The sequence below is a fragment of the Dendropsophus ebraccatus genome, chromosome 10, assembly GCF_027789765.1.
Source record: "Dendropsophus ebraccatus isolate aDenEbr1 chromosome 10, aDenEbr1.pat, whole genome shotgun sequence".
Taxonomy (NCBI): Eukaryota; Metazoa; Chordata; class Amphibia; order Anura; family Hylidae; genus Dendropsophus; species Dendropsophus ebraccatus.
The window spans coordinates 48,206,702-48,224,897 of NC_091463.1; positions in this window are offsets into that span (position 1 = coordinate 48,206,702).

Sequence of the window (18,196 nt, forward strand, 5' to 3'; positions counted from 1 at the left end):
TCTTACTGTTATGCAGATTTTTGCATAAATAAGGCCAACTATTCCCCGGGTATAGAGTGAGTATCACCTATGTATAAAAAGTATACTAGGTCTGTCTGGAAAGTATCCAGACATTATTTGTATCACAAAGATGTTCTGCACATTATCAATGTACCTTGGGAAAGAGGACTGGAAGAGCATGGATGAGCAATGACAACCTCACTATACTAGCTAGGGCCCTATTACTCGGGACGATTGTTAGGCAGAAAATTGTTATATTGAATGAATTTAAACAATAATCATCCTGTGTAATTGCAGGCAACAATTGAAAAGTTGTTCATGTGTTGTTGATCGTTCATGTAAATCTGTACCTAAAATCATTGTTAATCGCTTGCTGTAATTCCACATTCGTTCACTAATTGTTCAGCGTAATTCCAAATCGTTCTTTCTTCTGCTGGGATCAGGTGGAGTAAACGATCGTAGTAACGTAGTAACTAACGACTATCGCTCTGTATAATATGGTTAAACATTTGAAGTTAATGATAAACAATCAAATTTGCCATTGTTTATTGTTAATCGCTAATCGTTAAAAGTTGCTTAATCTAATAGGACATTTAGTATTGGCGCCAGACACAATTGCATGAGTGTGTACTCAAAAAGTTGAGTAGAGCAACAAATCTGCATCACATCTTGCAATAGGGTACAAACACACAGGCCGGATCAGCAGCGGATTTCTCGATGTGCACTGATTGGCTGACTGAGACGTCCAGCCGGGAATCCCCGAAACAAGCCGGAGCGTGGAGCAGGTACAGTGTGTTCCGGCCGGCAGGAGGTTAACAGGGCGGCATTTACATACTCCCAGTGGGATGTCAATCTTCCCATAGAAACTAACAGGCAAGGGATCCGCAGCGGATTTAGCTGTGAATTTGCTGCGAGAAACCTGCTATGGATCCGGCCTGTGTGTTTGTACCCTTAAGGGTAGCTTCACACGGGCGGGCTCGCAGCGAGATTCTCGCTGCGAGCCCGGCAGGTCCTGTCAGTTTCCATAAACTACATACTTGCTGCGGACCGCAGCGAGTATGTAATTGTACCGCGCTTAACCCCTTCTACTCCCGCCGGCTCCCCCGCTGTAAGCAGCATACATTACCTGTCCTTGCTGCACGGGTCCGGCGTCCTGCTCTCCCGCCCGGCCAATCAGTGGCTGCCGCTGGGCAACACACTAATTGGCCGGACGGGAGAGCAGGACGCCGGACCCGAGCAGCAAGGACAGGTAATGTATGCTGCTTACAGCGGGGGAGCCGGGCGGGAGTAGAAGGAGTTAAGCGCGGAACAATTACATACTCGCTGCGGTCCGCAGCAAGTATGTAGTTTATGGGAACTGCCAGGACCTGCCGGGCGCGCAGCGAGAATATCGCTGCGAGCCCGCCCGTGTGAAGCTACCCTTAGCTTGATCATTTTTTAGTGGAAACTAATAACATTGTGGCCCAAACACCTCAAGATAATAGTAATAATGATAATAATAAAAAGATAATAATAATTCCTTTATATAGTGGTAGCTTACTCCACAGTACAGAGCTTGCCATCACTTAAGGTGCATTTACACAGACAGATTTATCTGACAGATTTTTGAAGCCAAAATCATGAACAGACTATAAACAAGGAGCAGGTCATAAAGGAAAGACTGAGATTTCTTCTCTTTTCTAATCCATTCCTGGCTTTGGCTTCAAAAATCTGTCAGATAAATCTGTCTGTGTAAATGCACCATTAGATCGCTCCCTTTCTGCATTAGGCTCCGTTCCCACTGAGCAAAGCTAGCGGAATTCCGCGACGGAATTGTCCGCCGCGGAATGCCGTTAGCCTCCCGCTCATAATGGGACTCTATGGGAGGCGCGCGCTCCTGCCCTGTCCGCGCTGAAGAATGAACATATTCATTCTTCAGCGCGTATAGAGCAGCAGCGCGCGCCTCCCATAGAGTCCCATTATGAGCGGGAGGCTAACGGCATTCCGCGGCGGACAATTCCGTCGCGGAATTCCGCTAGCTTTGCTCAGTGGGAACGGGGCCTTAGGTTCCATTTGCACAGAAAAATTAGTGTGAGAGGAAACCGAAGTACCCACAGGAAACCCACACAAACAGGTGTCTAGAGGAACAAAGCATTGGGCATGTTCAATATAATGATCCCTTGCTTGAAGATTCACATTGACTTGTCAGTAGATCGATCCAACAACCTGTAACTAATGTGTCCTTACTTTTTTTTAAGAAATAGAAAAAACTTCAAAAACAGTGGTGCTAAATTTACAGAACTAAATCCCATGTGCTGAGCAGCTTCTTGGAATCCTGTCATTTCTGGAGATTTCAGCTGCAGTATTCTGGTCACCAAGGAGACAGAGTCATTTGGATATGTTGCTGCCCTTGTGTGAAAGAACAGTCTACATCTGTCACCGGCAAAACCCATGTTACACTGCTGGCACTGTTGTATACATCCCAATAAAAGCATACAGTAGGGTTTTAGGTTGAACTTGATGCACTCCTGCCTTATTATCTATGTAACTACAGTATATACCTGTAAAATATGTCTCCAAGATAAAGAGACAGACAGAACTCACAGGTGCATTCACTATGCTTTTATTAGGACATATACTGGTACGTAGATGGCTAAGTTCACACAACGTCAATGGACGTCCAATGCACACGATGCATTGTGTGCATTAGACGTCCGTCCTCCTATTGACTTTAATGCATCGCCATTGCAGTCAGTTAAATCGTTGCAAAAACTGCCATTTTTTTCAATATAAAAACAGATGTTTTTTGACGTTGTGTGAACCTAGCCTAACAGAGTAGATTTAAATATAATAGTAGATGCCCTTTTCCTATTTTAAGGTATTGCTGCTGTTCTGTACAGTCCCGTCTGAACAGTCCCCTATTTCCTCCCTCCACTATTATAGCCATCTAGCTGCACATCCCATTTCCAAGGAGGCGTTAATTAGTTAGTAATACTGACACAGAAATTAATTTGGTACAACGTACTCCACCAATCTGTCCTGGTAAGTGGAGTCTGTTCTGTGAAATGTGCTTTTTGGAACAGGTTTTCTGGAGATTAAATTTGAAAAGCCATTAAATATGTTTCACGCTGAAACAGAAGCAACAAATGTGAGACAAATGGTTTCATGCTTGAGTGCCTCTTCTTTATTACAAATCCAATACCCATTTCCAGTGACGCTTAAGGCTCATACTAACAACATTAGGAAGGAAAACAATGAAGATGCCAGATCTCCATTCATTTATACAATTTTAGTAACATTTATGGTGGGAACAAACCAAACTGTAACGCTTTATAGGCTATGTTCACACAACGTCAAAAATAGAGAAAAAACAGCCGATTTTGCAATTAAAAAAAAACGTCCGTTATTGCCGGGATTTAACTGACTGCAATGGCAATGCATTGAAGTCAATGGGAAGACAGACGTCCAATGCACACAATGTATTGAATAACGGACGGTGTTACCATGGACGTCAAAATAATGAACATGATCATTATTTTCGGACGTCTTTTGCAAACAGCAGACGTTTTTTATTAGTTGTTCAAACGCAGGTTTTTTTTGTCACCGTTCTTTCCTGTTTAACTATTAACCCCAAACTAGAATAATGTACAAACACCAGTCATTGCAAGGGGAGGCCAGATAGCTAAATGACGTCTGTTATTTTAGACTCAAAATGACGGAAGTCATTTTAAACAGAGCTGAAAAAACGTTGTGTGAACAGAGCCATAGAGTGCCAGGATGACACAGCAGTGATATTCCTTCTTAACCCCTAGACGACCCAGGACGTAGGGTTACGTCATGGAAGTCTGTCACCAGACGACCCTGGACGTAACTCTACGTCCTGGGTGGTTCTCCTCGCTATGCAGTGAGCAGCCGGGACCTCACCGGTAATGACACGCTGCAGCGATCGCGCTGCCGCGTGCCATTAACCCCTTAAACGCTGCGGCGTTTAAGTGTAAGTGACTCCCCCTGTCACTTACCGATCGGGACCCCCGCAGTGTGACTGCGGGGGTCCCAATCGTTGAAAAGGACCGCCAGAGGTCTCTCACCTGCCTCCGTGCGGTCCGATCGGCGATCTGCTACACTGAGCCTGCACAGGCAGGCTCAATGAGCAGAGCACCGATAACACTGATCAATGCTATGCCTATGGCATAGCAATCATCAGTGTAGAAATCAAACTAGTGTATGTAAAAGTCCCCCAAAGGGACTTCAAATGTGTAAAAAAAAAAAAAGTTCAAAACACTATTACACTACCCCAAAACCCCTCCCCCAATAAAAGTTGAAATAACCCCCCCTATCCCATTATATAAATAAAACATATAAAAATAAATAAATAGATAAACATATAATATACTGTAGCGTGCGTAATTGTCCGATCTATTAAAATATAACAAGCGTCATTGTGATCGGTCCGGCGTACACGAAAAGAGGGAAAAAAGTGCACGGATTATCGATTTTATGTTACATTATATATTAAAAAAAAATCAATAAAAAGTGATCAAAACATCCGATCTTCACAAATATGGTATTAATAAAAACTAGAGATCATGGAGGAAAAAATGACACCCCATATAGCCCGTAGGTGAAAAAATAAAACTGTTATAAGTGTCACAATAGGCCCATTTTATTAATATTTAATTGCCAAAAAAAAGGATTTCATAAAAAAAATATATATATAACATTACAGAATCTGTGTAACCTGCATATGGTTGTGTTCGGACTGACCTATAGAGTAATAATATCATGTCGCTTTTACCATATAGTGCGTCATACATGTTATGGTAAAATGAATGACGCCATTACACAGTACAACTATTCCTGTAAAAAACAAGCACTTACATGGCCTGTAGATAGAAAACTGAGAGTGCTGGAGCTCTTAGAAGGGGAGGAGGGAAAAACGAAAACACTAAGATCAAAATTTGCGCGGTCCACTGGGTCATTTTGGGCCTGGTCCTCAAAGGGTTAATGGCCCTGTGATGTATAAACTGTCGCAGAGGCTTAGTGAATTGCTGACACCACTTCCTCAATACGCAGAAGATGGTACAGATACCTTAATAGCTCCCTCTAGCTTTGTATAACTCTTTCTGCTTTATTTGCCTTCCTCTAAGCATGGGGGAAATAACATGTACTGGCCCCATAATTTCTGTTACAATTATTTCCATAACTCCCATGAACTGCGGTGGAGCATGATCATAAGGAATTGACAGATGTCCATAATTTTGTGCCACTTCTCCCATTAGGCTACCAGAGAAGGAATTGCATCTATCAAGCATTTATATGGCATAACCAAAACAGACTGTGCACTGTTGCTTTAAGGAAAAAAAATAATAATACTTGGACATGTCCTAGACACGGCACCCCCATTGATCATTATCCTTGGCTCGCTGCCTTTTCCATCTTGCTGCAGGAGACAATGATTATTGTACATTTATGGAGCCCGTCTCCTAAAGCAAGTCAGAGATTTCAGCTTAGGGAGCGATGTGCTTATCTGACTGCTTTTCCTGGCTTTCTATAGGGATCGAAGGGGTCTGAACATCCATGACCCCAAACAGTCAAAACATTTGACATGTCTCTAGGACATGGCAAAAGGTTTTTAAGGGTGGGTTCTGGATATGCTAGTATAATTTTCATTCTGCTGCAGATATGTGACCTGGCCCCTTTAACCCCCAGCCGCCTGCAGCCCCGACCCGGAGCATACATTACCTGCTCGGTGCCGCGGCTGTGTGAAGCTCCTGGCTCCCCTTGCTCCTCATCAGCCAATAAGTGCATGGGTGACCCATCCTAGAGGGTCCCAGAGGCCCCAGACCTTGTTACCTGGGATGAGCAGAATGATCAGTGCTGTAGAGAGCATCGTGTCTTGCGTCCTTCCTCTACAGAATCCAAAGCAAGAAGACCCTACACTTCCTCTTCCCATGTGACTTCCTTCCTACAGCATGTGTAAACTGTGCTGGGAGTGGGTGAGGAGTGCGTGTGAGAGAAGTAAAGAGAAAGATGATAGGTTAGGAAAGAAGAAAGAACTGTCATTGGTGTACAGATCCCTGTGGTACACAAGCAAACAATAACACTTTAGTTCCTACAGCTGTGCAATATCAGGAAACTAGAGATGATGGAACCGGGTTCGGGTTCGAGTCCATCTGAACCCGAACGTTCGGCATTTGATTAGCTGGGGCTGCTGAACTTGGATAAAGCTCTAAGGTTGTCTGGAAAACATAGATACAGCCAATGAATATATCCATGTTTTCCAGACAGCCTTAGGGCTTTATCCAACTTCAGCAGCCACCGCTAATCAAATGCCGAACGTTCGGGTTCGGATGGACTCGAGCATGCTCATCTCTACTGGACACAAATACTTGTAACAACGACATCTAGTGGCAAACCTTTGGTACTACTACATTGCCATTTACACTCGTAAGTACAGGCTTTTGCGAAGAGTGTAACCAATACCAACACCTGTGGTGGGACACCACACATGTTATCCTAGGCATTAGGGATGGTCCGAACCTGCCGAGGTTCGGGTTCGTATGTACCCGAACGCTCGGCAGCAGATTCCCGCTGTCTGCCCGCTTCGTGGAGCGGGCGGATACAGCGGGAGGAACGCCTGGAAAACTGGGATAAAGCCTATGGCTATGGTTGTATCGCAGTTTTCCAGGCGGTCCTCCCGCTGGATCCGCCCGCTCCATGGAGCGGGCAGACAGCGGGAATCATTACCGAACCCGAACCGAACTCAGTTCAGACCATCCCTACTAGGCATCCTTTATTTTATTTCTACTCTCATTGTATTCTTTATGCAAAAATATCTGCATTGGTATTGCATCAGACCAGCCATTGTTGGCTTAATTCCCCAGACATTCTTAGACACAGATATAACAACTTTTTTATGCAATTTCCATCTCAACTAATATAGTTATACTTGTAGAACTCGTCAAGTGAAATTTTTTTATTATAAATACATTCTTTTAGCAAACTTGCCTCCTTCTATTAATATGCTTTCCTCCCATTGTTGACAGCTTGTTTTCTAGGTTATCGACCAGCTGTAGTATGCATACTGTGTGTAGTGTATATATATAGTATTGGTCTTGATTTACAGTATGAATTTGGTCAGTAACTGTGTTTCGGTATGGTTGTTATATCCCCTATTTGTGCTGTTCTGGGGTCACTTCTACAGAACTATGTAATCTTATGCTACGTTAACACGGACCGATAATTCGCCCAATCGCTCGTTTAACGATTTAGAAAAATCGTTTGAAAATTCGTAAGAAAAATCGTTATTGCGATCGTTTTTAAGATCGCTTAAGCCCATCGGCGAAAGACTGTTTACACAAAGCGATCTGCGAATTTTCAGCGAACGACTAACGACGATTTAAGAACATTGAAAGATGTTATTTGATCGTTTGCTGTGTTTACACGCTACCATTATCGCTCAAATGCGATCGTTTATGTGAAAATTTTAACAATAATCGTTCCGTGTAAACGTAGCATTAGATTCTTAGATCTCAGATTGCAGCGACCAGAAGCCTTTAACTTCAGTGTTTCTCAACTCCAGCCCTCACATGTCCCAACAGGTGATGTTGTGAGGATTTCATAGTTCCCAGGGGATATATACAGTATATATAAGCATAGTCAGTACATCTGGTATCAGCATGGATATCCTCATATCATTACTAGTTGGGTAACATAAGGACTATATTATGAAACACTGAACTGAACTAGGAGTTATGAAACACTGAACTACACAACCATTACTTCACCCTTATGTTATCACCATTTTGTTCTCTCAGAACTACAACACCCAGCAAACCCTGAGAGCTTTATAAGGGCAGAGTATTCTGAGAGTTGTAGTAACAGCGTGTTATTCAAAAGGAAGTTGCGGACACAGATATAGATTAATCCAGGATGGGACCAGGCTAACATGTCACTTCTGACTGGATCTTTATTGGTGGCCCCCCAGGATCAATTCTACTGGTGGGCCCCAGGTACCCCAGTCTGACACTGTGTAGGGTTCTTTAAAACCAGACAATCTTAGTAAATCAGGCCCAATATCCCTATACATCTTTATTATAGCTATATATCAGCCAGACCACTGCTTGTAGAGAACTTAAAGGAGTTGTCCAAAAACAGACCCTTATCTCCTGTTAGAAGTGTTTGATCACCTGGCGTCTCTTGAAAGTAGAGGTGGTTGAGGATGCATGCTGCTCTCCCAGTTTATTTCTATGGGACAAATGGAGAAAGCCAAGAACTGTACTCAGGCATGGGACTCCTGTTGACAAGAGGAGTGAGAGTCCTAGCATTCCCAGTGATCAAACACTTTCAACCTATCCACCATGTAGGTCTTGGAACAACCCCTTTAAATTTAATCAGAAGTAAAACTAGAATGTAAACTAGATGAAAGAATAGTAGATCAAAACCATAGCAGATCCCTTGCTTAGCACAGAGGTTTTCTATCATTGTCAGTTTGCTGGAATATGTTGTTTCATTTTCACAGATTGATACATCAGACCGTCATTCCTACCTTGTTCTCAGTCATTCATTGTCTGTAGGAGTTACTCTACTCTGCTATGAATAGCTATTGATCATGTCTATAGCTTGAGATAAAACTATGATTGATCACAACTGCCGAGGACCCAAGATAAAAATACATTATCATCCAGGGATTCTACATTATCAAGGGTATCTTTCCTTTGTTGCCAACCTTTAGTCTGCCAGAAAACACTATTGCACACTGATCAGAAGTGTCTTACAGATAAACTATTGTTTGCAGTCAGATGTCATGTACAGTTCATACAGTTGATCTCTCATACATTTATGATGCAACATATAGGAGGGATTTTCTGGGCTTTTTAAAGAGTTACACATAAAGGATACTCACCCTTCAGCTCTGGAGTCCCCAGCAAATGTGCTGCAATGACAGTTCCCAATCACTGGTCTTATTGGGCACATGCTTGTACATGTCTGCTGAGGCCACCGTATTCTCTACCTCTGTGTAATTATACCTTAAGGCCCAATTCACACTGAGCAAAAACGGCGGAATTCTGTGGCGGAGCTTTCTGCTGCAGAATCCTGCCATGCTCAGTGTCCTGCAGTATCTCTATGGGAGGGTGCACGCACCTCCGCTTCCTCCCCAATTCTTCTCAATTCTCTGAGCGGAGCGTGGTGGGATTCCGCCGTTTTTGCTCAGTGTGACATACAGTTTGTACTGCTTTTCTTGAGGCTTAATAAACACACACAAAAAATAGCAGAAAAACTTCCAGCAGTTTTTCCTGTTTTTTTATCCGTTTTTTTTTTCCCTTTTTTGTGTGTGTGTTTTATCTTTTTAGCATTAATTAGTATGTGCATTGTTATCTCCTTCAGGGGCGGAACTACCGTCGTAGCAGCTGCTACGGGGCCCCGCTGCATCAGGGGGCCCAGGGCGTGGGCCCCCAAAGCTGACATCCACCCGGGTGCTGCAGCTGTTTTGGGTCCAGGGGTGTCCTGGTACCTGGGGGCAGCACTGGTACCGGACTCTGCGTTCGCCGGAGCTAGTACTTCCGGCGCACGGAGCGTCTGTGCCGGAAGTATAGGCCGGAGGTGGACGCTGAGCTCCCTGGTACCTGTGCTGCCGGGGATAGGATGGGATGGCAAGGGGGGGCCCCTTGCGCGTCCTGTCCTATCCCCGGCAGCACAGGTACCAGGGAGCTCAGCGTCCACCCCCGGCCTATACTTCCGGCCCAGACGCTCCGTGCGCAGGTAGTACTAGCCCCGGCAGACACAGAGTCCAGTACCAGTGCTGCCCGGGAATCCCCGGGACACACCCCAGGAAGCCCCCTGGGGAGAAGAGGAGAAGACAGCCAAGGGCGGAGTTAGGTGAGTTGTGTTTTTTTTTTATTTTTTAACTGCTTTGCAAAGAGGGATAATACAGGGGGCATCTATGGGGGATAATACAGGGGGAGCATCTATGGGAGATAATACAGGGGGCCACCTATAGGGGGATTATACAGGGGGGCATCTATGGAGGATAATAAAAGGGGCCATCTATAGGGGGATTATACAGGGGGGCATCTATGGAGGATAATAAAAGGGGCCATCTATAGGGGGATTATACAGGGGGCCATCTATGGGGGATAATACAGGGAGGGCATCTATGGGGATAATACAGGGGGGCATCTATGAAGGATTATACAGGGGGCATCTATGGGGGATAATACAAGGGGCCATCTATAGGGGGATTATATAGGGGGCCATCTATGGGGGTTAATACAGGGGGGCATCTATAGGGGGACAACATGAGGGCATCTGTAAGGGGGAAAATATAAGGGGGGGCAACATGAGGGACCATCTATGAGCGGGATGGAAAACACAGGGGAGTCATCTGTAAGGGGCCAACACGGGGCCATCTGTAAGGGGGAATACACAGAGGGGCTACCCACTAAATGAGGGTGTAAAGGGGCCAATACAGATGTGCAGTTTGTAGAGAGATTAGGATGATGCCAAAGTGAGGAGCCTAATATGTTTCTCTGGGCAGATTCTGTGGATTCGTGGCTCGGAAAAGTTCTCATAATGACCCAGGGCAGATGGAGAAGAAAATGAAAAGGAAACAGAGAAGATGTCCCCTGTGAGTCACCTGATATAACTGCACTGTAATGTATATGGTGTACAGAACCTGTGTAGAGCTGAATATGTTGATGGCATAGTGGTCGATCGGAGAGGGGGAATGAAAAGTTTGCTATGGGGCCCAGCCATTTCCAGTTACGCCCCTGATCTCCTTTATGATACCTTATCATGTGTATTGAGGATTTCTATTACAGAATTGGGGGGAAAACTTCAGGAAAAAAATGCCAATATACTTACAGACAACATTTTTCTGGCATTTTTATTAACTCCCCGCCTCCCCTGCTCTAGAAGTCTTTTAAGGTAATTACGCCAACATTTCTGTGAAAAAAAACTTGCCATTTAACAAAAATTCAAATGCACCGAATAAAATGCCATAACAAAAAATGCCCTGTTGGCACCCCCCCCCCCCCTTCTATTAATCATCTGGCCACTGTGTTTTGAAGCCCAAAATACCTGCCATAGTTAATTATGGAGTTTCTAGTTGCATTGTTGTTTTTTTTAACACCTAGTCTAAGTCGAGCCCAAATCTAGCCTACTTCCTTTTTAGATTTGCCAGTAGATGACTCAGTGGATAGCACCACTATAGTCCTGGATCCATGACCAAGAGCTGTCAGCATGAAGTTTGTATTTTCTTCCATCTGCATGGCTCTCCTCCCACACATGTAATGCAGTGAACTTTTATGCGGATTGGCTGCATGACTAGTCATGCCTTGTAAAAGCAATGCAAACAAGAATTCAACACAGTACAGTGTCTGCTTACTGCAGCCTATCGGCCCATATAAATATATATAATTTTGTATGTATATCTGAGATAAGGCAGAATATGTGGGCTATGTGAGCAATGTGAAAGAAATCTGTATAGAAGCAGATTTTCCAGCAGTAAGCCTGCTATGCACTTCTTTACCCTACTGTGTGACCTTGTGTATTTACAGATGGCCATTCTTCAATTCTCCGTGCCGCAGTCTGTGTAAATTCCTTGCTTAGGGAACACGTTGTTAGATGCTTTGCTGTGGGTGACTGAGCTTGGCAGTAAGCGTGTGCAGGCTGCATGTGGCCCACAATTTGCTGGCTGGACACCATTACCCTATGCAGATGGTACAGGAGTAGAAATTATCTGTTTCCAAATTCTATTATTGCTGTGGTTATAGCAAGCTCTAATGTAAGAAGATATACTTTCTCTGTAATGCTATGTAGTTGCTTTGTGTTTGCAAAGTATGTCTTGTATTTCTTACAATCCCAGAATATGGACTGGCACTGGAAACAAGCTGAATTAACAGACTGCTGGTCTCTCACTGTGCAGTACTGATCTTCCAGTGATCACTTAGGGTTTATACTGCAACAGACAGTATGCATAGACAGACATCAGGTTCATCTGCTACTATGGCAGTACTGTAATAACATCACGCTAATAGGATAGGAGGCGTAGATATTCACACTATTGCTGATCCTTGTTGTTAAGTCTGTGGAATGTAGACTGCATGAGGGGTAGAAATATACTCACCGGCCGCTTTATTAGGTACACCTGTCCAACTGCACGTTACCACTTAATTTCTAATCAGCCAATCACATGGCGGCATGGCGTGCATTAAGGGTGCGTTTACACAGACAGATTTATCTGACAGATTTTGGAAGCCAAAGCCAGGAATGGATTTGAAAAGAGGATAGATCCCAGTCTTTCCTTTATGACCTGATCCCTGTTTATAGTCTGTTCCTGGTTTGGGCTTTAAAGATTTGTCAGATAAATCTGTCTGTGTAAATGCACCATTAGGCATGTAGACATGGTCAAGACAATCTCCTGCAGTTCAAACCGAGCATCAGTATGGGGAAGAAAGGTGATTTGAGTGCCTTTGAACGTGGCATGGTTGTTGGTGCCAGAAGGGCTGGTCAGAGTATTTCAGAAACTGCTGATCTACTGGGATTTTCACGCACAACCATCTCTAGGGTTTACAGAGAATGGTCCGAAAAAGAAAAAACATCCAGTGAGCGGCAGTTCTGTGGGCGGAAATGCCTTGTTGATGCCAGAGGTCAGAGGAGAATGGACAGACTGGTTCGAGCTGATAGAAAGGCAACAGTGACTCAAATAGCCAACCGTTACAACCAAGGTAGGCAGAATAGCATCTCTGAACGCACAGTACGTCGAACTTTGAGGCAGATGGGCTACAGCAGCAGAAGACCACACCGGGTGCCACTCCTTTCAGCTAAGAACAGGAAACTGAGGCTACAATTTGCACAAGCTCATCGAAATTGGACAGTAGAAGATTGGAAAAACGTTGCCTGGTCTGATGAGTCTCGATTTCTGCTTGAACATGACAATGAGTTCACTGTACTCAAATGGCCTCCACAGTCACCAGATCTCAATCCAATAGAGCATCTTTGGGATGTGGTGGAACGGGAGATTCGCATCTTGGATGTGCAGCCGACAAATCTACGGCAACTGTGTGATGCCATCATGTCAATATGGACCAAAATCTCTGAGGAAGCTTCCAGCACCTTGTTGTATCTATGCCACGAAGAATTGAGGCAGTTGTGAAGGCAAAAGGGGGCCAACCCTTTACTAGCATGGTGTATCTAATAAAGTGGCCGGTGAGTGTATTGCCCAATCTCCAGCTGTAAAAGTGTAGTTCTTAGCATGTGCTATCGTTGATCATACTTTTTTATTAGACTTAAAGTGTCACTTAACATCTGGAAGAAGGCTCTTATTTCTCTAAGGATGTTAGGGCGTATTGGCCCTAACTCATAGTGAAATAATTTGGGGTATGACAACCTGTTAAATACAGACTTTGTTCTTTATTTTAAGGCTGGGTTCACGCACAGTATATTTCAGTCAGCATTTGGTCAGTATTTTGCAACCAAAACCAGGAGTGGATTGAAAACACAGAACGGCTCTGTTCACACAATGGTGAAATTGAGTGGATGGCCGCCATATAATGGTAAATAACTGCCATTATTTCAATACAACAGCCGTTGTTTTAAAATAACAGCAAATATTTGCCTTTAACCCTTTGAGGACCAGGCCCAAAATGACCCAGTTGACCGCGCAAATTTTGATCATTGCGCTTTCGTTTTTCCCTCCTCCACTTCTAAGAGCTCCAGCACTTTCAGTTTTCTATCAACAGGCCATGTAAGTGCTTGTTTTTTACAGGAATAGTTGTATTTTGTAATGGCATCTTTCATTTTACCATAACTTGTATGACGGAATCCCAAATATATTATTTATGAAGATATAAATAGGTGAAATTGTAAAAAAGAATGCAATATGGTAACGTTTGGGGGGTTCCTGTGTCTACGTAATGCACTATATGGTAAAAGCGACATGATACTATTACTCTATAGGTCAGTCCGAACACAACCATATGCAGGTTACACAGATTCTCTAATGTTATATATATATTTTTTTTATTAGATCCTTTTTTTTGGCAATTAGTTAATAATATAATGGCCCTATTGTGACGCTTATAACGGTTTTATTTTTTCACCTATGGGGCTGTATGGGGCGTCATTTTTTCCACCATGATCTCTAGTTTTTATCATTACCATATTTGTGAAGATCGAACGTTTTGATCACTTTTATGAATTTTTTTACATATATAATGTAACATAAAATGGGTAATCCGCGCATTTTTTCCTCTTTTCGTCTACGCCATTCTCCGTTCGCAATGACGCTTGTTATACTTTAATAGATCGGACAATTACGCACGCTACGGTATATTATATGTTTATTTATTTTTATATGTTTTATTTATATAATGGGAAAGGGGGGTGATTTCAACTTTTATTGGGGGAGGGGTTTTGGGGTAGTGTGTTAGTGATTTTAACTTTTTTTTTTTTACAAATTTGAAGTCTCTTTGAGGGACTTTTACATTCAATACTTTGATTTCTACACTGACCATAGTATTGATCAGTGTTATCGGCGATCTGCTCATTAAGCCTGCCTGTGCAGGCTTAGTGCAGCAGATCGCCGATCGGACCGCACGGAGGAAGGTGAGAGACCTCCGGCGGTCCGTTTTAACGATCGGGACCCCTGCAGTCATACTGCGGGGGTCCCGATCGGTAAATGACAGGGGACTCCCCGTCACTTACACTTAACCCCTTAAGGACAGAGCCAATTTCGATTTTTGTGTTTTCGGTTTTTCCTCCTTGTGCTTAAAAGGTCATAGCACTTGCATTTTTCCACCTAGAGACCCACATGAGCCCTTATTTTTTGCGTCACTAATTGTACTTTGCAATGACAGGCTGAATTTTTGCATAAAGTACACTGCAAAACCAGAAAAAAATTCAAAGTGTGGTGAAATAGAAAAAAAAAACGCATTTTGTTTATTTGGGGAAAATGTGTTTTTACGCCATTCGCCCTGGGGTAAAACTGACTTGTTATATATGTTCCTCAAGTCGTTACGATTAAAACGATATGTAACATGTATAACTTATATTGTATGTGATGGCCTGTAAAAAATTTAAACCATTGTCAACAAATATACGTCACTTAAAACAGCTCCATTCCCAGGCTTATAGAGCTTTTATCCTTTGGTCTATGGGTACCTTGATTGCGCATATTCGACTTTTTGATCGCTTTTTATTACAACTTTTCTGGATTTGATGCGACCAAAAATGCGCAATTTTGCACTTTGGGATTTTTTTGCGCTGACGCCGTTTACCATGCGAGATCAGGAATGTGATTAATTAATAGATCGGGCAATTACGCATGCGGCGATAGCAAACATGTTTATTTATTTATTTATTTACTTTTATTTATAACCTAGGAAAAGGGGGGTGATTCAGACTTTTATTAGGGGAGGGGGCTTTTTACTAATAATGACACTTTTTTTTTTACTTTTACACTTATACTAGAAGCCCCCTTAGGGGACTTCTAGTATAAGTGCTTTGATCTTTCATTGAGATCTCTGCAGCATAGATATGCTGCAGAGATCCATGAGATCGGCACTCGTTTGCTTTCGGCTGCTGCAGCCGGAAACAAACGAGTGCCGAGCCGGGGACGGCGCCATCTTGGAGCGGTCCCCGGCCGGCTTCAGAAACGGAGATCGCTCCTAGACACTAGACACCAGGGAAGTGCTGCGTCCAGTAATCGGATGCAGCTGTCATGTTTGACAGCTGCATCTGATTACTGTATTAGCGGGCACGGCGATCGGACCGTGCCCGCTAATACCAGCGGTCCCGGGCTACAAGTGGCACCCGGGACCGCCACGGTTCAGAGCGGGGTCGCCGCGCGGCCCCGCTTTGAACTCCCTTACCGGCATCAGGGCGTAAATTTACGCCCGATGTCGTTAAGGGGTTAAGCGGCGTTTAAGGGGTTAATGACACACGGCAGCACGATCGTTGCAGCGTGTCATTACCGGTGAGGTCCCGGCTGCAGATTGCAGCCGGCCCCCACCTGCTGTGAAGCGCGCTCCGCTCCGGAGCGCGCTTCATAGCCGGAGAAACACCCAGGACGTAGAGTTACATCCAGGGTCGTCTGGTGACAGACTTCCATGACGTAACTCTACGTCCTGGGTCGTCTAGGGGTTAAATGGCAGCCATCCACTCAATTTCAACAGTGTGTGAACAGAGCCTTTCTGTGTTTTCAATCAACTCCTGGTTTTGGTTGCAATATGAGAACCACAATACTGACTGAAATATACTGTGTGTGAACCCAGCCCAATTCTCCATCCAGCCCAAACTTCTAACAATTCCAGCATGTCCCTGCCTTTGACCTTTTACTTCTGCAGCCACTATAGGTGCCTATCCAGCATCTCCCCTAAGGTCCTCTACTATATTACCTAGAGAGCTGCCCAATGTTCCTGAATGACCAAGAAAACAAAGCAAACTAATAATATTCCTAAACCTAAATTAATCAAAATATATACATTAAAGTCACAAAAGACACATACACATAAAACCCTTTTACAGGAACCTGTCGTCCCTTTCATGCTGCCTCAACTATGAGTCATTGGAGCAGTCCCCAGCATTTTTTTTTTATGCTTTGGGTATAGAGAAAAAAAAAATCATCAAAAAAACAATCAAGCCGCAGGCTGAGGTAAAGCCGCCAGGGATTGAACCAATAGGTTGTAGTTCAGGCAGCATGAAAGCACAACAAAGCACAGCTGATAAGGGGAGCTCCAAATAATAGGCAAGATCAGGCAGCATTACATTCTAATAATACAGTACTGCTGGTTAATGCACAGACATGTCCAATATCTAATCATGTGCAAGTGCAATTTGGCACTTCTGGCAAAATGCCATCAAGTGTACACAAAAGGGCAAGTATATTCAATGAAACAATATCAAATAATAATAGCAGTACCCAACCTCATGTGTGAAAGCCAGACTATATCCTGGTGTCCCACATCTATCACTGTGAAACCACAGCTTTTAGGGAAAATACCATGAAGGTAAATATAATGCTAATCACTACTGCTTTATTATAGCTATGAAAGGCACATGATAAGAGGCAATGTTACCCCTGAAGAAGCTGTGATTTTGCAAAGATATATGTTGGGCATTGGAAATAACACATGGTCTGGATTTTATCTATTTTAGATATTTTTTCTGACTTACTATTTCATAGTTAAAACTCTTAGCAGGTCCTGAAGGTGAGGACAAATTAGCTTTTTCTTAACATCCTGCTTACTGCTCCGTTTTTCTGTGAGAGCGCTGTACTGATCTTATGGCCTCACTTCTACTAATGCACTGCAGCTCAGGTCCAGGATGTGCGGCCTGTGTAATGTGATGTGCTAATGTAGCAGAAGGCAGTCAAGCCCACAGCTCGGTTCAAGAGCCCTCTGGAGGGGATCACTGGCTTCCCAATGGGCCAGTCTGAGCCTCATACTGGGTATTATGTGCCATTACCTTTTTCTAGAAAGGCAACATGTGCATCCTATTCTAAGTGGTGCGCACATTTCCAGTTACAATGCTGCTTATAGTACTGTACCGTTCCATCAGTGTTTGCTCACAATGATCTTTTACTGCCTTTTTGTTAATTAGAATTGCATTTAACTCTTACAGTGCCCAAAGCACAGTAACACAATGCAGGCAAGTACTGCACTATTGCTGTTGTCTTGCTGTTGTTGTTTTTTTGTTTTTATTTTAACTGCAGCATGCAATTGGATCTACTTAAATAATGTATGTATTTGTTTGTAATTCTGTGGCCTAAGCTGTTCAAAACCTCAGAAAGGAAATAGTGAGTCATAAACCTGTCCACATTGCAGTATACAATTATATACAGATATTTACATCAACTATATGGCTACAATTTGTTGCAAACATAGCTTAATTCATTTCCGTTACTATATCCCCACCTGGTGGACATTTAGATTATTACATAGTATGAGAGTTAAGATTTTTTTTTTTTTATGATAACAGAAAGTGATGACAGAAAAGCCCAGTTGAACAATTTCTGGATACACAATAGGGGTTGCTGTCTAGAAGTTACAGTTGTATTACTATAAGTCCAAGTAAAGTCTATACAAAGACCTTTTCAGCATCTTCTTATGATCAGAGCCTTGCCTATATATGTGTAGGTTAGCATGTAACTTATATAGTGTCAACATATTCTGCAGTACTGTACTTTGCTGGTCATCATTCACACCTTCCTGCCCTC